The following is a 15,900-nucleotide window of genomic DNA, read 5'->3' on the forward strand; positions in this document are numbered from 1 at the left end:
CATAAACACATGCATATGTATAGGAATCGGTTCTAGAGGAATAGCCTTAAGGTACCTTCACACTCAGCAACTTACCAACGAGAACTACAACGATCCGTGACGTTGCAGCGTCCTGGATAGCGATCTCGTTGTGTTTGACACGCAGCAGCGATCTGGATCCCGCTGTGACATCGCTGGTCGGAGCTAGAAGTCCGGAACTTTATTTGGTCGTCAGGTCGGCGTGTATCGTCATGTTTGACATCAAAAGCAACGATGCCAGCAATGTTTTACATGGAGCTAACAACCAGCGAGAATGATAAGTGAGTCGCCGTTACGTCACTGGATCGCTCCTGCATCGTTCTGGAGTTGCTGTGTTTGACGTCTCTACAGCGACCTAAACAGCGACGCTCCAGCGATCGGCACCGTTGTCTATATCGCTGCAGCGTCGCTGAGTGTGACGGTTCCTTAAGTCTACCCATACACAATAGATAGCATTCTGTAATGCTATAGATAAGCCCCTAATGTAACCTGAAAGATAAGAAAAACAAGTTAGATTATACTCACCCAAGGGCGGTCCCGATGCGGTGCGGTCCGATGGGTGTCGTGGTCTGGGTCCAACGCATCCCATCTTCATACAATGTCGTCCTCTTCCTTGTTTCTGTCACGGCTTCTGCGCAGGTGTACTGATCTGCACTGTTGAGGGCAGACTAAAGTACTGCAGTGCGCAGGCGCCGGGAAAGGTCCGAGAAGCCCAGCGCCTGCGCACTGCAGTACTTTACTCTGCCCTCAACAGTGCAGATCAGTACACCTGCGCAGAAGCCGCTACAGAAGCAAGGAAGAGGACGACATTGTATGAATGCTATCTCTCGCTTAGTTACACGGGTCAAAAGGTTGGCATATGGCCTACCTCTTAAAGGGCCAGTATAGCTAAAGTTGTAAAGTACAGTTTGTAAAGTGAGCTGCGAATATCATTATCACACGTGCATTTAGAGGAATTGTCACAAGTGGTCATGAAGCTGCTGCGGTGATTATTCAGAAGTCGGGTGAGGAAGGAGAAATGAATCTTCAGAGAGGGAACCTATCTAATCTATTATAGGCATAGTTGTGTGCTGATTAGAAATAGTAGTCAGTTCCCTTTACTTTTATTTTTTAAGGATTTATACGTGGAAGAAAAAAATAAAATGATGGAAGATTGGTGCTTTGTGCACTTTCTGAAGAGGACTCTTCACTACGTCAAAGGTGTCCAGTATTTGTTCTTATTTTATTCCGGCTGTTCCTCTGAGTATTCCCTTAAAAAAATAAAATAAAATCTGCCATATTGTTCCATAGATATGGGTCTTTTTGTTTCACACTGATTTGTATGGTCTCTAGTGGGTGTGGCTCACATGATCCTCTTGGGCGTGTCTTTACGTATTTCCTTTAAGCCATGCCCCCTCGGTGAAGAGAATAAAAATCAGCATTAAATAAAAATCTCCATATTCCTGGAACTGGATGTCGTATTATACAAATGACAGCAACATTGAATATTCAGGGGGCAATGTGAATAAAATAAGAGAAAAAACTGGCCACTTTTGGTGTGGTCACAGTTACCTTTTAGGCTGGTTTCATACCTTTTTTTTGGACAGAAAATTCTACTTACCAATGTTAGTGTTGGGATGGTAGGGAATTTTAAGTTGTGCCTTTTGCTGGAGAACGCCCCCAAACCAAGCAGGACTGCCCTCTTTTTGGCAGGTTTAAATAAAAACCCACCCCTTTTTAATCCAGGACAGCCCCCGAGGGAGCCGGAATACTGAATTTAATCGGGTTAGTCTTGGCAAATTTGGGATTGTTAGCAAAAATTCAATATGGTGACTTTTTGGTGTGTTCTGTACCCCTACCTTTTGGTGCATATCTATGGAGCATTGCTGTTGTGTTGTTTTTTTTTGTTGTTTTTTTTTTTGCATCTTCCCATAGATTTCAGTATTTTTCTACCCAGAACAACCATAAAGCCTACTCGTGCGTGTAAAGAAGGGCAGGACTGGGCCACCAGAAATGGCAGCACCACTAGTGAGCAGCAGATGTTTTAAGCCAAGGCCTTCACCCTTTTGGTATCGTAGTTGCGGATTAAATATAATAGAGCCATATGGCATGAGATGGCAGCATTATTGTAGATTGAGGTGGAGACAAGGGATAAATGCCTCAAGTGAACAATGAAGTCATGTTCATAGGAAGCTAGTAGAGTTTCTCAGGTATATGGATAGAGACATTTTACATATCACCCCGATGTGTCACACCACTAATTATCGTCATTAACGAGGAGAGACAGAGGCCATGATGGCAGGTCTAAAAATGATCGGATTTATTTAATTGATTTCTTTATCACCTATAATTGACGGCTACATCTGGAGAGACAGGGAGAGACTTGGTCGCGTGAATGCCTGATGACAGATAACATGGGCGTTCCCCGGAGAGAATTTTCTGAACTCCTCGCTGTGTCCCTTCCGTGGCTCAGGGCAGGTCGAGACTTGGTCAGGAATTCTGCCTGTTGTAGACAGATCTGTGTAACAATCCAGCAAGAAAAGTCAATAAGAAAGAACAGAGCCAGAACTTCTGTGGAACAGCCAGAACCAATAACGTCACTTGCTTAACAGATCAAATCTTATCTGACTTTGAAGTGAGCTCCAAGGTACGTACATATTGAAAGGACCGAGGAGGTTGATGGTTATTTAATTATTTTCTGAATTGAAATGACTTTAGGGAGAAGCTGTCACTCCTTATGGAAACCAGGTAAGAATAGCAATGCTTTATGGGTAAAACATGCAAATTAGCTTCCTCGTGGGTGGTGCAAGTTAGAGTTTCCTTTTTTTCCCACAATAAGACCCAAATCCTCAACAAAAATCTCAAAACTCATCAAAAAGGTGGAGTTTCCATGCTGAAAACTCATCAAAAAGTCTCCATGTGCACATAGCCTTAGGGTATTTTCATGTGGCATTTTTTTTGTAGTGCTGGGGTGTTTTTGGAGGGGAAACTCCAAAATCCTCCTCAAAAACTTGGATCTTCCCCTCAGTTTCTGCTCCAAAAACTCACCAAAAAGATTGTGAATACACGCTAAGGCGTTGTGTTTGCTGAGTTGTTTTTTTTTTTTTTTAAATGACAAGTTTTTCAAGCAGAAAATCTTTTAGAAGACAGTCCTATTTTAAAGAATTTTTCCTGAAGTGTTTTTTGTAGTCTTTGGATATGACAGTGCCTAGTTTGGAGCACTTTCCATCAGGAGCCATGATGTGCACTTTTTTTCTGCTAGATATCTTTTTGAAAACCTCTGAGGGTATGTGAGGAGTTTGTGGAGCTGAAAACAGACAAGAACTCTTCAAATCCTTCTCAACGACTTGGAGTTTCTGCTTAGTTTCCTCTCCAAAAATTTAACAAAAGGACTAAAAAAAAAAAATAAAAAGCTCAAAAAGCTTCTCAAATAAACTGCATTGAAATAAATTTGAAGAGTTTTCAAAGAGCAGGATTTTGAAGAGGATCTGTTCAAAAAATGTCCTTAAAAAAACAACAAATCCCTCCCTCTGTGTGAACATGTCCTTACTATCTTGTACTGGGCTCCGCTATCAGTGCACGTTATCATTTTCCCAAATCATTTAGGGCTAGGTCTCAGCACTGTTAGAAAAAAACAAAAAGTGATTTTCTTTAAGGGCGCGCTACTATTTTTGTGTTGCATATGTTTGATTTTCTTGTGTGTAAATCCTGCGTTCCGGAGGATGATGAGGTGAAGTATGTTGGTTACGTAGCACAAGTGGCCATAACATTCGTTCCTTAAGGCCCATTGTCAGGTAACGTGTTCTTCAGGTTGGGTCACCCGCCTTGCCTGAAAGTTTATATTGTTAGTAATATGTAGTTTTCTCAGGGTCATCTTAACCTAAGTGTGAAAAATAAATCTGTTCTCTGTCCATTTTTTTTTTTCTGCAAAAACCTACCAGTAATTTACAAAAAAAAAACGACGTTTTATTATATAATAGTAAACCGGATTATTCAAATTTTTTTTATTTAACTGATAGTCATGAATTGTAGGATTTTTTTTAAAATAATTTTTAGTAAAATATATATATTTTTTTACTTTTTATACTGTTTTACCACCATACCTAACATTTAATTTTACCCCCGTGGTCTTTACAGCTTCAGCTTATTTATAGTTTACACACAAAAAAAGACCGGTATCTAAATGTTTTTCTTAACAATTAATGGCTTTGATCAGTTAAAATATCCTATTATTTCACTAAAATACAAATGTTAAATCTGCAGCTACATCCCCCTCCTTCCCCTGTTACTTTGTTTTTTTTTTAATGGTTTCACACTAGATGGATTTTTGTGGTGGCGACTGAGTAGGTTTTTGAACAATTGAGCCAGTTTTACACATCTGTGTATCACGGAACAAGTATGGACTGTCACAGACTCGACAGCCTCATGGGTATATGTGATGCTGTTTAGTTTACGTCATGAGACCTGTACACGGTCCATGATACACAGATGTGACACCAGCTTAAATATTTAGAATCCTCCACAGTCCCCCCCCCCCCCCCCAATCAAAAAAAATCTATGTGGTGTAAAATTGTTAGTAGAAAACAGGTTGAGGGAGAGGAGGGGGATGCAACTGCAGGTTTAAATCAGTATTTTAGGAAAAAAATAGAGGATCTACAAGAAATGGGAACTACAAGTTGCTGGTTAGTGAAGAAGATTAAACTGTCCTGGATTTTTGGGGACTCCTAATTTTTGGTGACTCTTGGGGTTTGCATAAAGCCAAGGAGTTGGAGGAGTGGCTTGGGATTGGTCATAAATGTATGATCTGTGGTGCTTCAACACTACTAATTCCAAAACTGGGAGTCCCGCATTGTGGTAGTGCCTATGTGTCACCACCACTTCCATAGACAGTGAATAGAACAGAGGTCGCACATGCGCACTACCGCTCCCTTCTCATGTGGGACACTACACCCGCACCCCCACTTGTTGATAGGTCATACATGTTGGAGGGCTAAACCCTTAAATGATCTAATTTTGTAAAAAATGTTGAGAAGTCAGTCACTATTCCCATTACCCTGTATAAGGGACAAACAGTGCTTGCCTTGATCTGAACCCATCCCTTTTCTGATGAAACTCGAGCATTGAGACATTCAGGCTCATTGTATTGCTTAGTGTCTGCTATAATGACAGATGAGCCAGGTCCTCTGTAAGGACAGGGTGACATCGGGGTGAGTCACTCTACACTTTTCTTAATTCTTTTTTTCGGCAGTGACTTTGCTGCCCCTCAGGTCGTCCGGCTGCTCAGACCTTCCCAGTCCTCTGATCTTTCCACCATTTCTTAGAACTGCTGATTCTTTCCACATTAAAGGCTTATAAGAACCAGCTGTTCTGTCCTCGCTCCTCTTTCTGAACGCCTCTTCCTATTATCTGTCCTGGGTACAGTCTGAAGAGTCACCTTGAAAAAGAAATATGGCTTCTCCAGTGATTTAAAGTGTTTTTGCCATCTTCACAAACAGGGTATTAGTGGATAGAGCTTGTAAATACAAGTAATTTACTGATTTTAATAATTTTCAGCCGTTCTTGAGATATTTAATGTTTTTCTTTTTGTTTACAGTTCATTGTCTCGGAGACCGACCACCTCTGCTAAACAACAAAACAATCACAGTGCTTACAATATATTTTCTATTGAGCTCATTAGCACTGTTTTGAAGCTGGCCAGCATCTCTGGAGAACACCATTACCTCATAATCCCTACCAGCATCAACAAAGTGCTTGCAAATTAGACAGCAGCGGTGGTCGGTTTCTTAGGTAACAAACTGTAAATAAAAGAAAAGTGTGAATATCTCAAAAATGGCTGAAAATTTTAAAAAACCTTAAATTGCAAAAGTGCTCGTTTTTACAGGAACTCTCTGATAATATGCATCAATATGAAGATGTGAATAACCCTTTAAATGGAATGTATTAGGTGGTAAGACTGTGCACCTCTTTGTGTTTGTTTATATGTGCTTTGCTTTTAACTGTTTCTGTTACATCACAGACGCATGATTACTGATGACCACCTCTGATGACGGGGTCTCCATTCATTATTTAATGAGTGGTGGTGCACATGCTCACTAGGAGAGAACTCATTTGCATATTTTTACCCATGAAGCTCTGCTGATACACAGCTAGTCTCCTTAAGAAGAGTAACTCCCTATTTCATCCTTGGTAGAGGGAGCCGCATTAGATTTGTGATGCTCCTCTCCTCCCACGCAGCGGAGCGATGACACTCTGGGACCATTAGTCTTCAGCGAGACACGATTACACTTGATTATTTTCCTCGGCTCCTCAGGCCGCTGCAGTGTGGATGGAGGTGTAAAGGAGGGATCTGCTGGAAGAAATGAGATCTGATGCAAAATTTCTCCAAAATGTTACGGTGTCACCCGATTTTACAGTATTAACCCTTTCCAGTCAATGTAATAACAGACCCTACTCGGTGAATGTGACGTATTGTAGCCACTGTGTTGTGTGATTGATGAGACGATGTCACCAGTCTCCGAATACATCGCACAGTGAATGCGTCTGACCCTGCAAGGAGCCATAATGCCGGAGATAGACATAACAATAGACAATATCCCCCCAACCTCCAACCTTGGGGTACAGGATAATGGCACTGACACTTGGGGTACAGGATAATGACACTGACACTTGGGGTACAGGATGATGACACTGACACTTGGGGTACAGGATAATGGCACTGACACTTGGGGTACAGGATAATGACACTGACACTTGGGGTACAGGATAATGACACTGACACTTGGGGTACAGGATAATGACACTTGGGGTACAGGATAATGACACTGACACTTGGGGTACAGGATGATGACACTGACACTTGGGGTACAGGATAATGGCACTGACACTTGGGGTACAGGATAATGACACTGACACTTGGGGTACAGGATAATGACACTGACACTTGGGGTACAGGATAATGGCACTGACACTTGGGGTACAGGATAATGACACTGACACTTGGGGAACAGGATAATGACACTTGGGGTACAGGATAATGTTGCTGACACTTGGGGTACAGGATGATGACACTGACACTTGGGGTACAGGATAATGATACTGACACTTGGGGTACAGGATAATGACACTGACACTTGGGATACAGGATAATGGTGCTGACACTTGGGGTACAGGATAATGACACTGACACTTGGGGGATACAATAATGACACTGACACTAGGGGTACAGGATAATGACACTGACACTTGGGATACAGGATAATGGTGCTGACACTTGGGGTACAGGATAATGACACTGACACTTGGGGGATACAATAATGACACTGACACTAGGGGTACAGGATAATGACACTGACACTTGGGGTACAGGATAATGACACTGACACTTGGGGTACAGGATAATGACACTGACACTTGGGGAACAGGATAATGACACTTGGGGTACAGGATAATGTCGCTGACACTTGGGGTACAGGATGATGACACTGACACTTGGGGTACAGGATAATGATACTGACACTTGGGGTACAGGATAATGACACTGACACTTGGGGGACACAATAATGACACTGACACTTGGGGTACAGGATAATGACACTGACACTTGGGGTACAGGATGATGTCACTGACACTTGGGGTACAGGATAATGACACTGACACTTGGGGTACAGGATAATGACATTGACACTTGGGATACAGGATAATGACACTGACACTTTGGGGATACAATAATGACACTGACACTAGGGGTACAGGATAATGACACTGACACTTGGGATACAGGATAATGACACTGACACTTGGGGGATACAATAATGACACTGACACTAGGGGTACAGGATAATGACACTGACACTTGGGATACAGGATAATGGTGCTGACACTTGGGGTACAGGATAATGACACTGACACTTGGGGTACAGGATAATGACACTGATACTTGAGGTACAGGATAATGACACTGACACTTGGGGTGCAGGATAATGACACTTTGGGTTCAGTATGACTAGTGTATAAAATCTCTGGGAACCTCCCTATTTGCTTACAGGGCAGAGTATACGGCGTGCTATCCTGTATACCTCTGCGGTGCTCACATGTTTGTTATACAGGTGTGTTATGTGTAGTGTCGGCTTATTATATAATTTTACTTTCATTTTCCTAAGTCTACGACTAATGGTGGAGACGTGTGCGGGACAGTGCAGGACGTCCGTACATGACCGTGATGAGAGCCAGCTGTATCCCCCCTTATGCCTCGTTCACATGTCCAGTATTTGGTCAGTATTTTACATCAGTATTTGTAGCCAAAACCAGGAGTGGAACAAATAGAGGAAAAGTATAATAGAAACATATGCACCACTTCTGTATTTATCACCCTCTCCTGGTTTTGGCTACAAATACTGAGGTAAAATACTGACCAAATACTGAATGCGTGAACGTGGCCTTATAGTGAATGACTGAAGCGTGAAGGGCAGAGATAGCTGAGGCTGTGTCCGGAGGTACAGATCAGGTCTTTGGCTCATAGTTGTGTGTCCGCGTCCTTGGCTTGCTCCTCATCCGTTCTTGCTGATTTATGCACTTGCAGCGTGATCTGTGCTGCTCTTTCTGCAGTAATCAATATTTAGTAAGTGAACCCTGTCGCGGGCTCATTATGACTATGGATTCCATTATTCCGCTCTATTATTCTGCATTCATCACATTACTTGTAGATTAACCCGAACCTTCCAGCAGCGAACTCATTCCATCAATGGAGGCTGTGCATAGACAACAGCGCCACCTATGTAGTATTTTTCGTGAGCTGCTATGTAATAGGTTTTTTTTGTTGTTGTTGCATTAGGTAAGAGATTTTCAAGTCAATTCCTATTATAGAGCTAAAAAAACACAAGCAAAAAACCTGTCTCCCCACCTCGGTCTGTGGCCAAACTGTGCACGTCTCTGGAAAATACCAAACTTGGAGGAAATCTGTGCTGATGCGTTAGGGCCGTGTCTCTGGTGTCTGTCACATAATCCCACATTTATCGCTCTCGTCCCTGCACACGCCTTGTATAGTAGTTTGGATGGAATATCATTTTTGCTATGGAGAAGAAGCTTCTGCCGCGGCCCCAGATATCAGCCCAGTATGGTGCAAGAAACGTTACAGAAAAGCTGCTTTCTGGTAGATTCTGGTGGCACCCAAGAAACTTTCTGTACTGTCCTTCTGTTCCTGGGTGGTTGGGACACTGATGCCGGTGTATGACATTAATGCTCAACTGATTTGTCTCCAATTATCAGCTTAATACGGTTCCAGACAAACTCAGTGGGGTGAATGATCTAAAGATGTACCCCACTACTTGATGAGGAGGACGTGGCACTAAACTACTCCAGCTGTATAGCTGTATCTCTTAACAATACAATTCTGCTACACCTACACCCACCATTAGAGTGCACTCACTGTATACAGATTTATATAATTTATATATTCAGCCCCTAGTGGTGGCCACAGGCAGAAAAACTCTTAATAAAACAATTTTTCTACACTCACCACTAGAGGGAGCTCACTGCATACAGACTTATATAAGCAGGTCAATATATGTTTTCCCTAGTGGTGTCCAAAAGGAGAAAAATTCCAGCTGCTTCTCTTAACAATGCAATTCTGCTATTCCTACACCCACCACTAGAGGGAGCTCACTATATAGAGATTTATAGTCAACTAGATGGTGGCCCGATTCTAACGCATCGGGTATTCTAGAATATGTATTTATGTATGTATATAGCAGCCACATAGTATATAGCACAGGCCACGTAGTATATAGGAGTACTACGTGGCCTGTGCTATATACCATGTGGCTGCTATATACATACATATTATAGAATACCCAATGCGTTAATATAGGCCACGCAGTTAATAACATAGCCCACGTAGTATATAACACAGCCCACACAGTATATAGCAGCCACACAGTATATAACACAGCCCACGTAGTATGTAACACTGGCCACGTAATAAATAGCACAGCCCACATAGTATCTAACAGTGGTCACGTAGTATATAGCACGCAGTATAGAACACAGTTACGTAGTATATAACACTGCCCACGTAGTATATGGCAGCCATGTAGTATATAACGCAGCCCACGCAGTATATAACACTGGCCATGTAATATATAGCACAGCCCACGCAGTATAGAACACATCCCACATAGTATCTAACATTGGCCAGGTAGTATATCAGCCACGTGGAATCTAACACAGCCCACGTAGAATTTAGCAGTGTGGGCACCATATTCCTGTTAAAATAAAAGATAGTTATATACTCACCCGCCGGGATCCACCGTAGATCCAGCGAACCTCTGGCGATGCACGCGCGGCTGCCGCCATCCTTCATTCCCAGGATGCATTGCAGAATTACCCAGATCAGTTAGCGGTCTCGCGAGACCGCTAAGGCTACGTTCACATTAGCGTTGCGCGCCGGTGCGTCGGCGACGCAACGCGCGACGCACCAAAAACGCGCGCAAAAACACTGCGTTTTGCGACGCGTGTGTCGTTTTTTGACGAAAATCGGACGCACGAAAAATGCAACTTGTTGCATTTTCTTGCGTCCGACGCTAGCGTCGAAAACGACGCACATGTCGGAAAACGCTACCAAAAAAACGCACGCGTCCCCCATGTTAAACATAGGGGCGCGTTGCCACTGCAACAGCGACGCACATTAGCGAAACGCTAATGTGAACGTAGCCTAAGTCTTCTGGGTAATTTAGCAATGCATCTCTGGGAACGGAAGCTGGCAGCAGGCGCAAGCGCATCGTCGGACTACGAAAGGTGAGAATAGCAGGTTTTTTGTTTTACTTTATTATTTTTAACACTAGATCTTTTTACTGTTGATTCCGCAAAGGCAGCATCAATAGTAAAACTTGGTCACACCGGGTTAATAGCAGCGTTAACGGAGTGCGTTACCCGCGACATAATGCGGTCCGTTACCGCTGGCATTAACCCTGTGTGAGCGGTGACTGGAGGGGAGTATGGAGCGGGCACTGACTGCAGGGGAGTAGGGAGGGACTAATCGGATTGTGGCCGTCGCTGATTGGTTGCGGCAGCCATGACAGGCAGCTGGCGAGACCTATCAGCGACTTGCATATCCATGACAGACAGAGGCCGCGACCAATCAATATCCGTGACAGACAGACAGATGGAAGTGACCCTTAGACAATTATATAGTAAATGTTGGCAGAAAAACTCAATCTGCTTCTCTTAATACAATTCTGCTACATCTACACCCATCAGTAAAGGAATCTCATTGCATACAGATTTTTACAGTCACGTTCAATGATTGCTCCCCCTAGTGGTGGCAGCAGTCACAAAATCTCCAGCTGCTTCATTTACTAATACAAATTTCCTTCACTCACCATTAGAGGGAGCACACTGCACACAATCAGTTTAATGTGTGCTTCCGCTAACGGTGGCTGCAGTCAGAAAACCTCCAGCTATTAATCTTAATGCAATTCTGCTACACCGATACCCACCACTAGAGGCAGATGACTGCATACAGACTTATACAATCAGAGTGTGCTCCCTCTAGTGGTGGTTTAAGACAGAAAAACTCCAGCTCCTTATCTTAATAATAATAATAATAATAATAATAATGATGATAGTAATAAAATACATTTCTCCCATATCCACCACTAGAGGGAGCTCACTGTGTACTGATATATTGTCAGTTGAATTTTGTGCCCCCTCTAGTGGTGATCGCAGACAGAAAAACATTTTAATTATAATGACCCATAAAAAGATAAATGAAGACATAGCCACACAGCTTCCTCCATTATGTTTCTTTCACCATGACTGCCGACGATATATTATGTCCTCTCTGACTGGTGCAGTGGCCTCTTCCTGTGCGGTGGGGAGGTCGCTTCCTCAGGGCCTCAGCCTCCCCATGATGTCTGTTGCTGTACTGTGAGAAGATTCTTTTTCCGTTTCATTTTTTTATTACTTGTCCATGTTAGAAACAATCAGAGCTTTACAGCTACAAACACAATTCCTGTCTCCTCCACACTGTACATCAGACACCTGCAGCTGTCTCTCCCCCCTCCCCTCCTCTCTATCCCTCAGGTCCAGTCTCTCCATGTAGCTGATGATTCATCCCCCTGATCTGTATCTCCCATACACAAGGTGAGGATGAGGAGGTGTGAGTCAGCTGCGGCTTCTATTTTCAGATGTTACTTTTTTTTTCTCCTGTATAATCCAGGCCAGGAGAATCTTCTCCGAGGGTAGCGGATTTATAATGAGATCGCAAACTATCTGCAGGGTATCTCATGGAGAGAAATGTCTGCAAAAGTGCAGCAATTGTGCTCCTGTGCCAATCTGTAAACCTCCCTGTGTCAGGCAGCCGGGGTATGAAGGACAACGTGGTGTGGGAGACCTATCATGCCAACCTATGACCCCCAGCTCCATACTAACATACCATACATTGTGCCACCCAATAATGCCTATAAATGTACCCCACCAACCCATAATAACCGTCTCAGCCTGTGCCATCTTGTTGTTAGCCCATGGGACACTGTGCCAGCATGCCAGAAGAAGAGAACAGAACATGCCCACAGAACGGGAACACCCGTAACAGGTAAAAAATACACTTTATTATCCAAAAAATACAAAAAAATTCACAATTCAAACAATTTTGAACAGGACACAGCAACAACAGTGTTAAAAACCATCAAACATGCATGTGCTAGTCATGCCTTGTGGTAATGGCAATGACAACCCACAAAATGACCCCTCACAGCATCTATCTATCTATCTATCTATATAATTGTCTAAGGGTTTTTCCGTCTGTCTGTCTGTCCTGGAAATCCCGGCTCTCTGATTGGTCGAGGCCGCCAGGCCTCGACCAATCAGAGACCGACACAGCATCGACGTAGAAATCCCGCGTCTCTGATTGGTCGAGGCCGCCTGTCCTCGACCAATCAGCAACGGGCACAGCGACGATGATGTCATAAAGGACGTAGACATCTCACGTTTCTGATTCAGCGACGGGCACAGTATCGACGTAGATGTCATAATGGTTGCCATGGCGACGATGATGTCATAAAGGTTGCCTCGACCAATCAGCGACGGGCACAGTCTGCCGCGAATTCTGGAATCATCATTGTCCATATATTACAGGGACATGCATATTCTAGAATACCCGATGCGTTAGAATCGGGCCACAATCTAGTATATATATAATTGTCTAAGGGTTTTTCCGTCTGTCTGTCCTGGAAATTCCGCGTCTCTGATTGGTCGAGGCCGCCAGGCCTCGACCAATCAGCGACGGGCACAGCGACGATGATGTCATAAAGGACGTAGACATCCCGCGTCTGATTGGTCGAGGCCGCCAGGCCTCGACCAATCAGCGACAGGCACAGTATCAACGTAGATGTCATAATGGTTGCCATGGCGACGATGATGTCATAAAGGTTGCCTCGACCAATCAGCGATGGGCACAGTCTGCCGCGAATTCTGGAATCATCATTGTCCATATACTACGGGGACATGCATATTCTAGAATACCCGATGCCGGCCTCGACCAGCGACGGGCACAGTCTGCCGCGAATTCTGGAATCATCATTGTCCTCCACTGCTGTCAAGTGCCGCCATTGTGTTGTCTAAGGGTCTAATTGTCTATTCTATTCTAGAATACCCGATGCGTTTGAATCGGGCCACAATCTAGTCTATATATCTATATATATAATTGTCTAAGGCCGGCGTCACACACAGCGTAAAACAATACGGTCCGTATATTACGGCCGTAATACGCTGAAAAGTCCCGAAAAAAGTGGTCCGTAGCTCCTCCGTAGGCAGGGTGTGTCAGCGTTTTTTGCGCATGGCATCCTCCGTATGTAATCCGTATGGCATCCGTACTGCGTGGCTTTCTCGCAGGCTAGCAAAACCAACATACCGCTATAGAAGTGATCCATGTGTCCCAAAAAGAAAAGAAAATATATATATATACTGTCTATATATATATATATATATATATATATATATATATATATATATATATATATATATATATATGTCAGTAGACACATATATTAGAGAGAAAAGCCGGTAATTCAGTGCGGTGTACAGTAAAATCACACTGACAGCTTACAGTAGAATAGGTAGAATAAATGTGTACAAATAGAATAGGTATATATATATATATGTCAGTGAGACACATATATGTATATATATTAATATTTATTCCAGCGCTAGACAGCTTGAAAGCCGGTAATTCAATTACCGGCTTTTTCCTTCTCCTTCCTAAAACCCAACATGATTTGAGACATGGTTTACATACAGTAAACCATGTCTTCTCTCCATTTTTTTTGCAGATTCCACACTACTAATGTCAGTAGTGTGTATCTGCAAAATTTGGCCGTTCTAGCTCTTAAAATAAAGGGTTAAATGGCGGAAAAAATTGGCGTGGGCTCCCGCGCAATTTTCTCCGCCAGAGTAGTAAAGCCAGTGACTGAGGGCAGATATTAATAGCCTGGAGAGGGTCCACGGTTATTGGCCCCCCCCTGGCTAAAAATATCTGCCCCCAGCCACCCCAGAAAAGGCACATCTGGAAGATGCGCCTATTCTGGCACTTGGCCACTCTCTTCCCATTCCCGTGTAGCGGTGGGATATGGGGTAATGAAGGGTTAATGCCACCTTGCTATTGTAAGGTGACATTAAGCCTAATTAATAATGGAGAGGCGTCAATTATGACACCTATCCATTATTAATCCAATTGTAGTGAAGGGTTAAATAAAACACAATAACATTATTTAAAATTATTTTAATGAAATAAAAACAATGGTTGTTGCTGTATTTTATTCAACGCCTAATCCAGTCACTGAAGACCCTCGTTCTGTGAGTAAAAAAACATAATAAACCAACAATATACTAACCCTCCGCAGATCTGTAACGTCCAACGATGTAAATCCTTCTGAAGGGGTTAAAACATTTTGCAGCAAGGAGCTGTGCTAATGCGGGCTGCTCCTCGCTGCAAAACCCCAGGGAATGAGGCTAAAAATAGATCAATGATCTATATTTAGCTTCATTTGCGGTGAGGCGCCCTCTGCTGGCTGTTCATAGATCGTGGGAAATTACCTAGAAAGCTCCCTGGCTTTCTAGGTAATTTCCCACGATCTATGAACAGCCAGCAGTGACTGGATTACGTAGAAAGCTCCCTGGCTTTCTAGGTAATTTCCCACGATCTATGAACAGCCAGCAGAGGGCGCCTCACCGCAAATAAAGCTAAATATAGATCCTTGATCTATTTTTAGCCTCATTCCCTGGGGTTTTGCAGCGAGGAGCAGCCTGCATTAGCACAGCTCCTTGCTGCAAAATGTTTTAACCCCTTCAGAAGGATTTACATCGTTGGACGTTACAGATCTGCGGAGGGTAAGTATATTGTTGGTTTATTATGTTTTTTTACTCACAGAACGAGGGTCTTCAGTGACTGGATTGGGCGTTGAATAAAATACTGCAACAACCATTGTTTTTATTTCATTAAAATAATTTTAAATAATGTGTTTGTGTTTTATTTAACCCTTCACTACAATTGGATTAATAATGGATAGGTGTCATAATTGACGCCTCTCCATTATTAATTAGGCTTAATGTCACCTTACAATAGCAAGGTGGCATTAACCCTTCATTACCCCATATCCCACCGCTACACGGGAATGGGAAGAGAGTGGCCAAGTGCCAGAATAGGCGCATCTTCCAGATGTGCCTTTTCTGGGGTGGCTGGGGGCAGATATTTTTAGCCAGGGGGGGGCCAATAACCGTGGACCCTCTCCAGGCTATTAATATCTGCCCTCAGTCACTGGCTTTACTACTCTGGCGGAGAAAATTGCGCGGGAGCCCACGCCAATTTTTTCCGCCATTTAACCCTTTATTTTAAGAGCTAGAACGGCCAAA

General features: G+C 43.3%; 1 protein-coding gene and 1 long non-coding RNA gene across 8 annotated transcripts in view; one reads left to right on the forward strand and one right to left on the reverse strand.

Moving 5' to 3' along the window:
• The window catches only part of LOC138638673 (death-associated protein kinase 2-like), a 104,309-nt gene that overhangs the window by 22,833 nt on the left and 65,576 nt on the right, over positions 1-15,900 (forward strand). The window contains exon 1 of one of the 7 annotated variants that reach the window (XM_069728178.1): positions 2,469-2,644. The exons of the other annotated variants lie outside the window; for them this stretch is intronic. The gene's annotated coding sequence lies outside the window, so the exon portion shown is untranslated. Of the gene's footprint in view, positions 1-2,468; positions 2,645-15,900 lie in introns of those variants that run through there. 7 annotated transcript variants of the gene reach the window in all.
• LOC138638707 (uncharacterized) overlaps positions 6,237-15,900 on the reverse strand; it is a 63,108-nt gene continuing 53,444 nt past the window's right edge. Inside the window, exon 3 of the long non-coding RNA XR_011312535.1 lies at positions 6,237-6,343. This is a non-coding gene — a long non-coding RNA (uncharacterized lncRNA). The remainder of the gene's footprint in view (positions 6,344-15,900) is intronic.

The sequence above is a fragment of the Ranitomeya imitator genome, chromosome 1, assembly GCF_032444005.1.
Source record: "Ranitomeya imitator isolate aRanImi1 chromosome 1, aRanImi1.pri, whole genome shotgun sequence".
NCBI classification, from domain to species: domain Eukaryota; kingdom Metazoa; phylum Chordata; class Amphibia; order Anura; family Dendrobatidae; genus Ranitomeya; species Ranitomeya imitator.